This window comes from Pipra filicauda, unplaced genomic scaffold (assembly GCF_003945595.2).
Source record: "Pipra filicauda isolate LSUMZ 115617 unplaced genomic scaffold, ASM394559v2 scaffold12_size5214236_pilon, whole genome shotgun sequence".
Lineage (NCBI taxonomy): Eukaryota > Metazoa > Chordata > Aves > Passeriformes > Pipridae > Pipra > Pipra filicauda.
Genome location: NW_024103763.1, coordinates 923,639 through 939,207, shown reverse-complemented (window position 1 = coordinate 939,207; position 15,569 = coordinate 923,639). Strand labels below are relative to the sequence as shown.

Below are 15,569 nucleotides of genomic sequence, written 5' to 3'. Positions count from 1 at the left end.
ACGCTCACTTCCCCAGCTTCTTCACCCCAAATCTGACCTGCCCAGGCATTCAGGAGGACTTAAAGTGTTACAGGATCTTTCCAATTTGCAACCATTTCTGTGTTTGGTATAAACCTTTTTTAACTTTTTGCAAATGATCCTGATGTTCTTGGATGAACCCAATTGCATTGGTTTAGCTCACTATAATTAATAAGAGGATACTGTGTTTACTATGCCTTTGGATATTCTGTTGGCTGGGACAGGAGGTGCAGCACCACATAGGAGCACTTGTTCATCCTCATGCAGTCTGATCCCTAGAGGGAAGTACCCAATCCATGCAGTAAGATTGCTGATTCCATAAGTAGGCTGGGCAAATGTTGTAAAATATTTTAATGACATCTTCTACATATATTGTATCAAATACAACTTATCATCAGACCAAAGCTAGGCAGATAGAAATATAGTATACTTTGGGTTCGAAGGGATCTTAGAAGGTGATCTAGGTCTAGGTGTCCCCTGCAGTGAGCAGGGACATCTTCAACTAGATCAGGTTGCTCAGAGCTCCATTCAACCTGACCTTGAGTGTTTCTAGGGATGGGGCATCTACCACCTCTCTGGACCATCTGTTCTGGTGTTTTACCACTCTCATTGTAAAAAATTTCTTACTTATATCCATCCTAAATCTACCCTCTTGTAGTTTAAAACCATTACCCCCTTGTCCTATTGCAACAGGACCTGCTAATCTTTCTCATAGTTCCCTTTAGGTACTGGAAGGCCACAATAAGATCTGCCCAAAGCCTTCTCTTCTCCAGGCTGAACAGTCCCATCTCCCTCAGCCTGTCTTCACAGGGTGAGGGGCTCCAGCCCTTTGATAATTTCTGTGACCCTCCTCTGGACCCACTCCAACAGATAATGGGGCTTTATTTTTAGCTTACATTGAATTAAAAAAATGGCTTTCTGTTTGGGGAGTGGTGGGAAATGAAATATTCTGAAAACAACTAGTGAGCCATCTGGCAGTAGAAAGTGGGGCTGAATTAAACAAAATGTTTTCTTCTTTCTGAGATCAGAAATAATATTTTCTTTAACAATTGAAGGATTCCATTGTAGTAGAAAACTTGCATTATTTTTGTTTGGAAGTGGTTAAGTAATTTTTATATTTAATCTCTTCTTCTAAGCGGGCAGTCTGGGAAATTAATACAGATTTTTGAACTGCATTAATATGAGAGAATCTGCACACTTTTCCCTTGAAATATGATTTATGTGAAAAATTTCACTCTGTATTAGAGTGTGTGCATTCAAATTAACTGAGATCAGCTAACATGTTCTAGACATGAGAAATCTTCTTAATGTATTTTAGCATTATGGCTATTGGAATATTCTAATGTTGCCTTATATCAGTGTAGTCTGGGGCGCAGTTACATACATAGGCTTGCAGAGCAATACTGAGTTTGATAGTGACATTGGGAATGGTTGGCTGTGAGTTCAATCAGCTTCAAAATTGGAAAATAAAATATTTTGACTTGGTGAAGCATCTTTGTGTTTTCTGTAGTGGTTCTGCAAGAGGCATTGCCTTGATGGGTGGGCTTTGTGGCAGGAAAGCAGATCCCTGTGCCATAGCATGGAGAGTGCATACAAAAACAGACGGAGTGTGTGGAGAAGCGGTGTCTGCTGCTCCAGAGAAGGCAGCTGCTGGGGCACAGCAGGAGTCTTCACTCATCACTGGTGGTCTGGTATCTGTTGTGTCTCTGGAGCGCCTGTTAAAGATATCTTGTTAACGCCAGTGTGGGCCTGATTTAGCCACAGGTATCACTAGCTGTTATGGTTTTGGATAGATATTTAATACTTGTTGTGACCTTCATCTGACATATTTCAGCAAAAAAGACTTCAAGCAGACTTCAGATTTGGCAGCAAATCTTTTTACTGTGTGCAGTCATGGACATCTCATTCCAAATATCACTTACTTACACAGAAGTCTCTCCAGAGCAAAATTAGACGCACATTTTCTTAAATACATGGCTAAGAGCTTTCCTGATTTACAGGTTATGTGAATGCAGCAGAATGTGTGAATGTGTGGGTCTTACTGCTACAAATTTCTTTTTCTTTTTTTCTTTTTTCTTTTTTTTTTTTTTTAATTAAGAATTTCTCGCCCTCCTCTGGCTCAGACCAGTAACTGTATCTTGCCTAATTAAGGTGGGTGTCTAGGTAGGTGCCTAGGAGCAAATAGCCAGGGGCAACATGTGGCCTCTATTGCAGTGCCTTCATTCAGGTGCTCTTCAAATGAAAACATTGTAAATCACCACCTCCAAGCTGGACCTTAGTCAGTCTGAGTATGGAAAAACAAAACAGAAAGCCAGAAGTGCCTCCACTCTCAGTTCTGATAATGATCCCTTTCAGGTCAGCGAAAAAAATTCGCTTTCAATTACGTGTTTGTGATTGAAGAATTTGAAAACAGTTACCAAGAGCTAGAAGATAAATTTCACAATTTGATACAGCTCATTTGATACAGCTGTTGTAAAGTAATGAGTGTTAAGGTGAGTGCATAACCTTTATGCCATGTTTGCTTGGGATTATCATGTGAGGAAGGGTAAAGGTAACTTTATCAGTGTCTTTTGTGATTAATAACATTAAACAGAAAGATAAGCATACACAGAGGTGTGTGACTGATGTTTAAGAGACTTCAGACATTTGGAAATAATTCATGAGAACATGGGAAAAGATGTCATGTTTTAAGTGCCCAGGTGCTAAAGATGCAGGCAGGAGGGTGAGCACTGAACATGAAGTCTCCTGGAGTGTCATGTAGGGGAATGTAGCGTGAACAACCCACACAGAGGTGAGAGAATGAACTCTAGCACCTTGTAACACTGCAGGAGGAGGCTGGCAAAGGGAAGCTGCTCAGGGCTCTTTTCCATCGGTCCTTCGAGCTGTTATTTTTAAGGCAACACTAACTGAATCCCCCCTGTTCCAGGAGACCATGGTGTGGGCTCCTGTTGGCTGCAGCAGGGGCAGTGCTGGAACCTTGAAGAGGTTTCCCCAGCAGACCTCTTTGCAGTGGCAAGCTTGTCGTGTCTTTGTGATTCTCACATGTCAGCAGCAAAGGCCTCATGACTTAATACCCAAAGGATGTGTTTGAGGTGCTGGCTATAGACCTTTCTATCCCTATATCCAATTGTCCTCTCTGCTCCTGCACCCTCACACTTGTCCCCGCCTCATTCTCCCTGCTCAAGAGAGAAAAGAATCACCTGAGTACTCCTCAGGGAGGAGGTTCAAAGGTGTAGGCTCATGCCTGCAGACCCAGGACAGGTAGAGCCTGCTTTCTAGTAGAGGCCAAGTTAAAAAAAAAAATCACAATAACAGTTGTGATCCCATGGTTCCCAGAGCTGGAGTAGGGGAGGAAGTTAAGTAACAGTATTAGAATATGCACAGTGGTAAATAGGGCAAGTTAGGGAATAGGTAGATTTAGTGTAAGCAACAGAGAGGCCCAGAAGAAGACTCATGGATGAAAGAGAAGACAGCAGCCATTTGCTCCACAGTTAATGCAAATGCTAGAATAGCTCTGTTTCAACAACTCCACCTATTCAATGCATTGCACTTGGCTTCATTACCCTGTTAAAAAAGTCTGACTGCTGCTTTGGCTGACAGCCATTCAGGTATTCCTGCAGGACAGCTCATGAATCTGCTTGCACCTCCCGATTTCCCAGGTAAAATGGATGACATAGAGCGTGGGGGAAGAGGGATAGATAATATACTGACTTTTGTACTGCTTTATATCCCTTTAAAAGTGTTAACTAAGTGATTCTAACAGTTGTCTGAATTAGCATGATCATCTTTGTTTTAGCAAAAGGCAGGGAAATCTAGAGAACTATGTCTATGCATTGGGCTGCTTGACAACATGAAGACAATCAAAGCAACACATTGGAAAAGCTCAGAATCTATTTTTGCAAAACATTCTTTTTCTTTTTTTCCCCCTATTTCTCAATTTCTCCATTTCTTTACATTCAAAAGAAGTTTGTTATACCTATATTGATGCCACTTACTAGCAAATAATCAGGCAGTTGTCATGCTGCTAAGGTAGCTTGAAATCTCGCAATATTTTTATTGTTCTTCAAACAAGGAAAACTCTGCTGCAGAAAGTGCATTGAAAAACAGGAAGAAGAATTTATTTAATAACTTTTACAGTTTTGTGGGAGAAATCAGACAGATTTTGGGAATGTTTTGGACAGTTTTGGTCAGTTCTAGGGAGAGAGCATCCCTTTCATTTGTGGATATCTGGTCTCTTGACAACTACAAATAGACCACATTCTTTAAGACCTGTCTGTCCAGCATCCATTCTGCAGGTAGGTCACAGCATATGTAGAAAACTAAAGGTAGGATAGAACTACTTTTGTTTCCTTTAATGCAATTTAGCAGCTGAAAAGTGTCAGTTTCCCCTTCAGAGACTCAGGCATCATATCACAGATGCCATCTGGGAACTAAGGAATGGTTTTGTTACCAGCTGAAATTGGTTCAGACCTCTTGGAGAACTGCTAAGCTGTGCAGAAGCACTGAGAGATCTTCTGCAGAGCAGAGCCATAAGGAGAAAGGTAAGATGCCTGGTAAAGGGCAGTGTTGACACAGGGATAATTAGCAGCTCAAGGGTTCTTAACAAGAAAAAACAATATGAAAAGCATGTGAAATCCTACAGAAACAAAACCAACTAGCCCAAGAATGGCAGTTGAGCAATGTCAACAATCAGCCCTTTCCAAGTGGCCACAAAAGCCAACTCGTCTCCTCTAGAATTGAAAGTAAACTCGGCCAGCCAGGGCTCCTCGGGTGCCTTATCAGGGGTGGTGAGTACTTTAACTTGTTAGCTCTGCCTACACGCTTTGTATGTTGACCAATAAATCAAAAGTTTAACCTTTTTAAGCTGTGAAATCCATTTTGCAGAGGCTTGGTAAGTAACGAAAGCTACCCAAAGGAACTGATCTAGAGCAGAAAGGCTAGAAAACAAGGGAGAACTATTCAGTATAGGTAGCACCTCCTCCTCTATCACCCTTTGAAAGTCATTGCCTTAAGAACCAAAGGAGGAACTAGAAGCTTTCCATTCCAAAGCATGGAAACAGCTTTAAATTTATATTAATCCTTTATTGCAAATTACTGAAAAAGGTGACTTTTGAGTTTCTGTGTCTCCTTGTAGCCTTTGCATACCCAGCCAGCAAAGGGTGTGAGCTAATTGTTAAATTCAGTTCAACAAGTTCCTCATTAGGGGGAAATTACCTGAGTTTGAAATCTGCTAATTTTCCAATCAGGGTGAGTGTTTGCACTTGTGATTTGGAAATAATTAACACATGGTATAACATCAAAACCTATGTAAAGGCTAATGGTAGAAGGACTAATTTCCTTGGCATGAAGGTGGCATGCTTGGTTTCCCCAGAGGTCTATTACTATCCTTTCAGTATTGGTATCTGCTATGTAGGGCCTTCTAGTATTTTTTAGATTGATTCTCTGCAGAGTTGTACTTTTTAATGTTAGTTTTGAAAAAATGAACCATTATCTTCCAGGACTATGAAGAATTTTTTTTTTTATTTTGAAATTGCTGCATTTCTTTCTTCTTCCTGTCAGTGTAGACTTTCCCAGAATTACTGGTTTCTATTATCCATAAAAGGAGGCCATAAATAGGTTAGGGCTTTAGCCTGAGTTCTGCAAGCTTTAAAATGTATGTTTTGATCCTTCAGAGCATTCCTAGGAATGTGAATGCCTGCAGTATTTAGAAAGAAAGGATGTGCAGGTAGAAAATTGATTAGGAAACCAGGTGTGTACATGGGAGAAACAAATGTAGTTGGAAAACACAACAGAATTTTCTACCTTAGTTTCAGCTATTGATATAATCCTGATCATCACCACCTCTATGTGTTATTGGATAACATTAACTGGTCTAAAGCAGATATTTTTTCTGGTAAATGATGCTACCCTCATAGCTTAGAGCATGGCACTAGTACAGCTCGGTGCATTAGTGCCCTGTCACCATGAAGCTTGTGAGGGAGAGGATCAGATTTAATCTCTGGGAGCCGACTCCACCCAAGGGTGTCATTAGTCCTGCCGCTGTGAGTGCACTGTGGCTATTGACAAGGAGGGTGTGACTTGACAGCTCCAGACAAGGAGAAGAGCCCGCTCCTCGTGAGCAGGCAGTCTGGGAGTGGTCCAGTTTCTGCCATGGGAGCAGTGACACAGACTGTAGTAAGTAAGCTCTGCTTGTCCACAAATGGCACTTGGGGCTTTTCTTTGCCTTTTGTCACGGCCTTGCCTTCAAACCCCTGAGACCTCCAGGCAGCACCTCCCACAAAAAAGCAAGGCAGCCAGGGGAGGGAAGCTTTAAATGGCATCTCATCTACCAAAGCTTTGTCAAGCAGCATCCTTCAGGCAGAAAGGCTGCCCCATGAAGCCCTAGGACAGTAACGTGGTTCTTCCTGGGCAGCTGTCTTCTCGCATGTCCACAGATACCTATGGCAACTGTTTGCACTGAGATAGGAATTGTGTTTCAGGAACATGTGATTCAGCACTTGGGAATTCTCTTACTGGATTAATATCTCTGACTTAGGTAACCTGTTTTGAATGCTTCCGGTACCATAATTATTTGGAGCTTTCTCCTCTCAGTGCATTTTTGGATGAACTTAAATAGAGCTTGCTCTTCTTCTTTCACAGAGGAAGCATTTGTGATTTGTGTCTAAGCCCATAAAGTAGCATTCATGCTGCCAGAAATGCTACACAGAGGTGGTAGAGATGTGCATTTTCATTGAAGCTGATGATGACTCCCTTTCTTGGTCAGTTTTGCTTTTTATAGCTCATTGCTTATGAACTACTGCTGCTTGTGAAATTCAGGGCTGTGAGTCTCATATCTCCTTTTCCATTGCTCTATTTCTGTTTACCTGCCTACTTTTGTTCATGACATCAGCTGCTGCAGCTTCTGTGCTTCAGAAGAAATTGTTCATGTTTGAACTGGTTGCTTTGGTTATAGACAGTGTCTCTTAAGCCAAATCCCAAAAGATGTGAGAGCATCTTCTTTTCCCTCTCCTGTACCCCTTGCTGCTCATATGCAATATGAAAATAAGAGCATGAGCAAGGGAGAGGGGCCAGCACATTAAAATTCATGATTTTGATTGGAGATGGTTGCTTATTTTTGAGAAACTGTTTATTTTCCCTATATACCTTATCTTTTACTTCCAAAAAAGGTCAAATTTCAAGCTCTGGTCAAGTAACCATTATTTCACAGAAATACGTTGGCCATTTCCCTCTGATTCTTACTGAGCAGCTATTGTGTTACAAAAGACACACCTGGCAACTCAGGGGTTATTTTTTTCTGCAGTGCCAGCTGCCTTGGGAGTTGCTGAAGAACCCACACTGCATAAGCAAGGAAGATCAAAGCTGTTGGGTCATCTGCCAGACCAAGTCCTGCCTGTTGCCTGTCTGTGGATAACTTTAAGTAGATAAAGCTCAACAAACAGTTTCTTTCTTCTTCTCTTATTCTTTAGGTTACGTGCTGCTTTCTACTGGGCAACCCCTTCTTTCATGCTTCTTCCTCCCTTTGAAATTCTCTTACTGAAGGCCCAAAAGTCACAGTCTCCTTCCCATAAATTGCCTGGAGAGAAGAGCCCCTACCACCAAAACAGGGCATGTCTGACAAAGTCTCCTTGTGCGATGCTACCTTGTTTGGCTGCCTGCTGAGGACCCAAGGCAGCTCTTAGCCCTCAGGTAAGTAGCTGTGAGGTCACAATTGTCTTTGCTGTCAGTATAATTTATGTGTCAGAAAACCAGCCAGCTTCTGGAAGCTAATAGTGGTCTCTGAAAAAAAAGTAATGAGTTAAACGTTAGTTGGTCTCTTACCTGCAAATTGTGGATGTCAAATGTAAATCACTTTGCTACCCAGTAGTACTGGAAAAAAATAATTTAAAAATTATTAATCTTGGTGATTCTCCCAGCATTCATCCCTCCTATTATTTCTGTCTTTTTAACCATTTGTACAAATTTAACTGAGTTACATGTAAAGCTGATATTAAAGTCATATGAAGTAATATATGTACACTAAGGTAAGCATGTCAAATAAAAGTTTTGTGGAGTTATGTCTGATCCAACACAAAAATTACTTGAATAGAATTTTTACACTGATATTTCCAAATCACCATCAAGGTTATCAACCCATTTTCTGCTTTTCATACAAACTGCCCTGTTTTTAAGTGTTGGCCCAGCAGACAAAATCCCTCAGAAGGGAACGGTCAGGTTCATGTTTTGTTCAAATTCTCCAACTCCTGAACAACCAATAGTCACATTACAAGGCAGCAAGCAGCAGCAGCCAGGTGGCATAAGAAACCATCTCTCAGGTAAGCCTTGCTTCTGCCCTATGGTGCCCTCAGCTACAGCTTCTTCAATAAAACTCCATTCACAAATCCCTTGCAAATTAAAATTTTCCTTGTAATGATTACAGTTGGATTTTGAACTGCTTTTGTAATGTTCAAGAAGACACAATGCTAGTTTTGTGCCACCATCCCATCAACATTTTTAGCCTGTCTCTCTCTGTAGGAAAATAATGCTGATAAATGGAGAGAGATTAAAAGGATTTTATTTGGATTTATCATTCTTAATTTTCTGGACTTAAACCCACCCTTTGAAAGGCTTCCTTTGAGGAAGTTATCTGAATCCTTTAGTAGTTTAATAGGATTTGTCTAATATTACTGACCTTATCCCATCCTCAAGCTGGATTTCCACCAACAGTCTAAAGAGATTTCCCTGACACTATTGCAAATCCTCTCTGTAAACTTTTGTAGCTGAGAGGAGACTTGCTACCGCTGCTTTCCCTCCACATGAGCAAGCAATCTCTGTTGAAACCCTCTCCTAAGGAGAAGTGAGACAAGAGTGACTGTTTGGTTTGTCATTAAAATCATGTCATTAATTACTTTCAAATTTTCACATCTTCTGACTGCATTCCTCAGCCACCTGAAGCTGGTGAAGAACCCCTGCAATTGTGTAACATTAAAAAAATTGCCATGAGAGATGATTAGTAAAATTTGGCCTACTATCTTCGCCCTGTCTGTCCTGTAGTCCTGGGAAGCTACAAGCTGACTTTTTAGCAATGTGCAACAGCTGTCCCCATCCCTGAGGCACTTGCAGGGTTTTTTCTCTTTTCCAGCTATCGGTAATGCTTGAAAATGGCAAGTATATGCAATGTGGTGTTTCCCCTGGCTCTTGTGTCTCCTCCTGTATTTCCTGTATTGCAGGTGGAAGAACACATAGGTCTGTATTCTACACTGTCCTGTCTTTCAAACAATATTTTTTTTTCGGATAATCAATACCCATCTTGCTTTTCTAGAGCACAAAAAAGGTCATATTATGGCAGATGTGAATTTTCTAGTTGTGAAAATAATTATCAGAAAAAAAAAGTATTTCTCATGGAAAATATGTTAAGCATTCCTTAACATAAAATATGTTAAGTAATGCTCTCAATGAGCAAAATGCCTTTTTTTTTCCTTATGTGTAAAATCTGCATTGTGTATGTCCCCAAGAAAAGCTTGTTTGGTCCACTATTTGGTGGTTCTATACATCAGTAGGAGCTAAATCAACTCGGTTATTTTTTTGCAGCTAACATATTTAGCTTTTTAACTTGCCTGTGCAGAAGGTACCAACAGAGCAAGGGAAGGGGAGCTACCAGAGAAGTGTCAGTGAAGGAGTGCCAGTCATCAAGGATTGCAGCTGGAATTCCCCAGCAGCCTCAGCGGTTTCAGCACAACATCAGTGGGATGGCACAAACACAAACTTCAACCTCTTTTGCTATGATGGGAAATACAGTTCATACCCATTTAATTTCTTTTTATTCTATGGTTTCTCCAGGGTCTTTAGGGCTATACCTTGAGAAGGAACTTCATCCTGCTCATGAAGACAAAATCACTGTATTTGAGATAATTCTCCACTCTGGTTAAAAAGGAACCAAAAAAAAGGAGTATGATAAAATAATTATGTGTCACACCTCCATACCCCTTCCCCCCCATATCCACATTTCTTCACAAATGAGGAATTGACTGTGGCACCCACAGGGTAAGGCAGTTATTTCACAGATTACAGATTATCACTGTTGAATGCTCAGTGACTCCACCTGAGAATAAGTCGACTCTAGAGGCTGAGCTCTCTTACCTTCTCCAGTAACCAGATTACCAGCAACCGCAGTAACATAGAGATGTTCTGAAGCAGAGAAACGCGAGGAATTCTTACACGAAGGCGCTGTTTGTGCCTTGCCCACGAGCAGTCCTCAGTCACTAGATGGCACACTTAAACAACTCACCGCGCTCCTGACCCTGCTCCACAGGTGCTGCGGAGGAGCGGAGAGCTTTTCCCACGGGCGACAGGGACTCCTTTGACGCACAGTCTCGTTCTGTGTCTACCGTATTTTTATTGCAGTTTCCTGCCTTCACTGGTATGCTTACAATTTATTATTAGCACGCAATGCTCGATTTCTTTGCCTTTGGTTATAGTTAATAAATTAATCTTGCTGTCTTTAACTTTGGAGAATGTCTCGTTTCAGTTGCTTTGAGGAACGTCTGCAAACAGTGATACGATCCTGGTGGCCACTCCATCAGCGGTCGCACAGCTGGAAGATTAGGGGATCTGTGATTTATTTGGGGAGAAATAATGCATGGTGCATCCCCTCCCGGGTATTGATCTGAAAGAACAATTTTTACAGAATATTTGCATCCCTTCCATCATTTTACCTATGATCCCAAAAATATTTAGTAGGGTTTAATGTTCTATCACCAATACCAGTAGCATAAGCATTAAGAATCAACACTTGTTTACCTTCTAACCATCCCTGTAGAGGCAAAATGTAAATCAAACCAGGTGATGGGCAGAAATTTCAGTTCTTGTTCAGATCCTATTGTATTAGTCCTGCCAGGTGGGACTCCATGTCCTTTACTGTACAGTACACCTGTGTGTTGCAATAATCACAAATTCAGTGAGATTACTTTATCACCTTTTGCTCTGACCTTCAACTCTGACAACACAGGACAGTTAATTGCACATGGAGATGTCTATATACACGTGCAGTTCTTGCACCCTGCCCTCCACGTGAAGACATAGTGCTGGGACCTGGGGCTGGTTCCCCAGCTTGTGTTGAAGTCCATTGCCTGCCAGGCCCAAAGCAGACAACTCTTCAGGGATGCATTTTTACAGCTTGTCAGTCTGGGTGTGTATACAGTAACACTTTAAATTGGATTAGTGTGTGTGAAGCAAATCTCCTAATCGTGTTTCTAATGATGCCTTGGGCTGCCCAGGGGGCTGATTTCTGAGCACTCCAGTGGGATGTCTACTGTGGGAAGCCTAGAGCTAGTCCAAAATGTGAACAATGGAGATGCCAAGTCCTCAAAGCAAACACCTGCACTGTACAGACAGCCCTATGGTGCAACTATACTGGCCAAATGTAGGTGGAAATACTGTTCCTGATGTTTAACGTGAAATTTTCCCCAGACTTCATGTAGGAGCAGTCCTTGAATTTGTCCATCAGGGATCTCTGTATACTGTATGTTGTTTCCTTTAAATTAAGCTTTTCAAGAATTTTGCCATTGATTAGTGAGAATTAATAGTGCCTACTATGGGATATTTTTCTCTCCTCCTTTCTCCTTGCCCTTGTATGAAGAACCAGTCATGACTGTCCCAGGGATTTGTTGTTCTGCAGTGTTGATGGATGTGGTACCAGACACAGGAAAAATTCTATTTTATACAGAGAAGTAACATACCCCCCTGCCCTATCCCACAGTCTATGATGCCTATGGGTTGAAGCATTTCAAAGGCACACTGCAATTTCCCATCTAGGAGAATTCAGTCACACAGGGTAGCTGTTTTCAATCTTGCTGTTTTTCACTTTATCATTCTGATTTGAAACAGGATGTATAAAATCCAAGCTCAATGTCCCCTCTAGTCAGAGCCTATTCCTTCCTTCTTCTGGTTAAAGAAGCACTGTCTGAATTTGATGTCCTAGCTTAGTCTCTCTTTAAATATGGTTAGGGAGAGCCTGCTGATACCACTTACTCCTGGAAAAAAATTCTTCACATTACAGCAACACCTTCTGTTAGACAGCAATATCATCTAGTGATTAATATTATCCTCTCCATTTTAGTTGGTGGTATCTGGCAACTTCATGCCTTGAAGTCTGACTGTGTAGGAAGAAGAAATGACTGGGACAGAGGGAGAGAGCCAGGACTAGTGCTCACACCTGCAATCTCTTCTCAATGGGTCATTGTTTGTTGGGCACCTTGTACTATGCCAAAAGACCACAAGGGTTAAAACCACACAGCAACAACCACAGTTGTTTGTATCAACTAACACACACATGAGGCAGGTACAACTAACAGGCTACTCAGCTAAGTATTACTCAAGCGTTAACTATGACATAAGTACTTAAATACAGGCTACTTCAGCTATTGCTGGGTGGGCAGGCAGGCAGCTGTTGGTCAAGAGGGGAGTTTTCACTTCCATGCCTCTTTGGAGAGGGCCACGATCGCTCATCTGGCCACCGTGCTGTCTGCTGAGTCTCTGCCTTCTTTCTGAGGGTGTTGCAACTTCTGCCCTTCCTCAGTGTTTTCCAACTAACCATTACTGCCTCTACAATTTCACTTCTGCCTCTGAACTTACTTTAACATGGTTTACATTCTTTCTTGCATCATCTGGACAACAACTTTCTAAGTAAAACTCAGCCATGGCATTACAGCTGTGCCACCACAAAAACAAGCCTTGGGTCACCAGCAGCTGAACATCTGGGCTGGTGTTTAGCATTTGAAAATTAGCTACACATTCCCACCAGAACAAAGGTAAAGGCATAATATTGCTCTTAGTTGTGACACCTAAACTGGTGTCATAGTGATAATTAACACTAGGGGGGTTAAATTATGATTAAGGCAGGTTAGACTACTGGCTCTGGATATTTTGGTACCATCATGAACTTCAGGCTAGACAGCTTGTCATAACACCAGCAACAGAGTCCTTGAACTAACAATTGATTATATCACAAATAATCTATCAGATAAACACACTAGTTTTGATTTCTGAAAAAAATCTTATAGTGATAGAAGATGTCCCACAGGCTCAGACAGATTGTCCTGGGGGTTGCATTAACACATTAAGAGGGACCGAGTCCACCAGAATGCTTTCAGCAAGACTTGGTTTTGAAATAGGCTGTAAAAGATCTGGGCAACAAATTTTGTGGTGGAGTCTTTTGAGAAGAACAAAGAGAATATTAGAATCCAGTTTTTGAAAGTTCAGATAGACAGGAAGACCAGGCATTTTGAACAGCAGAGCAGAAAAGCCTCCAGGTATCAGATAAATTAAAGAAGCACTTACCTACGAGAAGCTGCACATGCAGAGATTGAAGAATGTGATCTTGGTGGAGCAGGTGGAAAAAAAAGTCTTTGATTTGCTGGTTAATCAGAATGTAATGCAGAGAAATCAATATAAGGATAATCTCATTTGCTATTTATTTCTGGCTTGGATATATGCATTTCATCAGTCATCTACTCTGGAGAGGAATGGTATGAATTTCAACACTTCTGCTATTTTTGCCTGCAAAATATTCAAAACTGTTTCTGCAGAAGCTATGGGCAGCAGTGGGGGACATTTATTTAAAGAAACTTGGAACAATGGATCACTAGTGATTAAAATAAAAATGGAAATTACATTCTGGATGCAGGAGGCAAATGAGTATTGCGTTTACAATACTCTGGCATTTAGAATGTATGAACCATTGCCGAGTAGTTCCATTTTGGAAATTTTGAAATCTGGTCGTCTTTTGAAAAATGCAGATTCAAGCTTCTCATTTTATGCTAATGTGAAGAGGTGAAGGAGAATAGCAGTTTGTTGAAACAAGTGAATTAACATGTGAATGGGGAGTATTGGACTTCTCCCTCTTGAAACAGCGGCTTTCAAAGTCGAAACTAGGATTTAAATCTCACACTGTGATTTTTCTCTTTTCATATCCCCAGATCATGTTACTTGTAGTGCATTAATAGGCTTTGAGCCTGTACCCCATCGACTAGAGGTGCTGTCATTTTTACTAATAGCCATAATCTACAAATCTAAGAATCGACGAAACAAGCTGTTTTCCCTCCCCCTCGCTAATTCTTCTTTTAGATCTCACTTTCAGTTTTCAGGACTGACTGTTATAAAACCTAGGAGACCAGCCTGGACTCCCTCCTTCCTCATCAAGTCCTTTGGTTTTTAGAGGAGCACACTGTCAGCTTTGCCAGTGAGGTTTGCCTTCAGTGCTGATGTACTCCTTGCAAATAAAACAAACTTGCAGCAGTGTACTGCTGAGTAAGCTAGACTGCAGTGACACAGGAAAATTAGTGCCTATAGAAAAAAAGAGACTTGGGGAGGTAGTCTCAGGAATTTTTCCAGCACAAATGTGTCTAAAATCTCACAGCTCAAACAACCTCACCCCATACTGTAACGTGTCAAGCCACCTTCTGCAGAGACAATGATATTTTTTGCTCATGTGAAGTAAAAACGTGGGAATCTCTGCTGTGAATGCAATCCCCCAGTAAAAGCAAATTTTTGCTTTCCAAGCTCCTTTCCTCCCTCTCCCCACTTCCATTCCCCCGAATTGGCCATGGTAACCTGGCCTGCGTTTCAAATACCTGCTTGTATTTGTGCGATGGTGCGCGCGTTTGCTTTCCTTCATTGCATTTTATTTGCCTTTGATTAATGATTAAAGCAAAACAAAACCATTGTAGCTGTTTTTAAATGCCTCCTTTAACAAAGAATGGAGCTTGCAGTAAGTCTGCTCTTATGGCATGACACCAGAGCTGGACCGCTCTGGGCTGTTCTCAAGCCAAGTCCTGCAAATACGACTTGATAGGATGTTCCCTGCCCTACCCAGCCTGCTTTTATCTGCAATTACATTCCTATGATTTTTAAAACAACATTGTATTTGACAATAGCATGGAGATTTTTCAGTTTTCTCATATTTGTTTGGGGTAATCACTGTAGTCTTCTGATGAAGTAACACTAGTCTGAGCTCCGTAGCAAGTGGATGTTCCCACTGCAATATCAGAGAGCAGTGGCTAAAATCCACTTCTGTTACACTACCAGCTGGAAAAGTAGCAGGAGGTGCAGTTATATTATGCTGCTTTGAAGGCTATAAAGCTCTTCTTTCTCCTGGCAATGCCAGTGTTTGCCTTTCTGACTAAATGACTGACTCTTTGATGCAATAACTGCTTTGCTCCATAGTGGAAATGTAAGTTGCTCAGTAAGTGTTTACAGTCATAAGATTAGGAAGGTTGTTTGGTTTTGTTTGTTTTTAAAATGGATGTATACTTGTCTTGATTGCCCTACTGGGCATTAAAAGTTTTCAAATCAGTTCAGTGAAAATCCTGATTGGCACAGGACCGGTGTTAGTGCTGCCTTATAATGAGATGTAGTGTCTTCTAAAAGGATTTATCACAAGACACCTGCAATCTTCTCAAGGAAAAGCAATTTAGGCAGTGGCTGGTGGAAGAGACCACACCATTTTTCAGTTGAAGTCACCCAACTGTCCTTTGAAAGCAGTAACTGGTGTCACTTTCCTAAATGTGCTTTACAGT

General features: G+C 41.3%; 1 long non-coding RNA gene across 4 annotated transcripts; it reads right to left on the bottom strand.

Annotated features, from left to right (window-relative positions):
- Positions 1-4,035: 4,035 nt before the first annotated feature.
- Positions 4,036-13,032, bottom strand: LOC120325349. 4 transcript variants are annotated; one of them, XR_005567296.1, is made up of 4 exons: positions 12,209-13,032; positions 10,135-10,924; positions 8,687-9,915; positions 4,036-7,794 (listed from the first exon to the last, which is right to left on the bottom strand). It is a non-coding gene; the product is annotated as an uncharacterized LOC120325349 (long non-coding RNA). The 4 variants fall into 4 exon arrangements; XR_005567294.1 differs by having other exon boundaries at positions 8,687-10,660; positions 10,795-10,924; XR_005567295.1 differs by having other exon boundaries at positions 8,687-10,588; positions 10,795-10,924.
- Between the last annotated feature and the right edge of the window lie 2,537 nt (positions 13,033-15,569).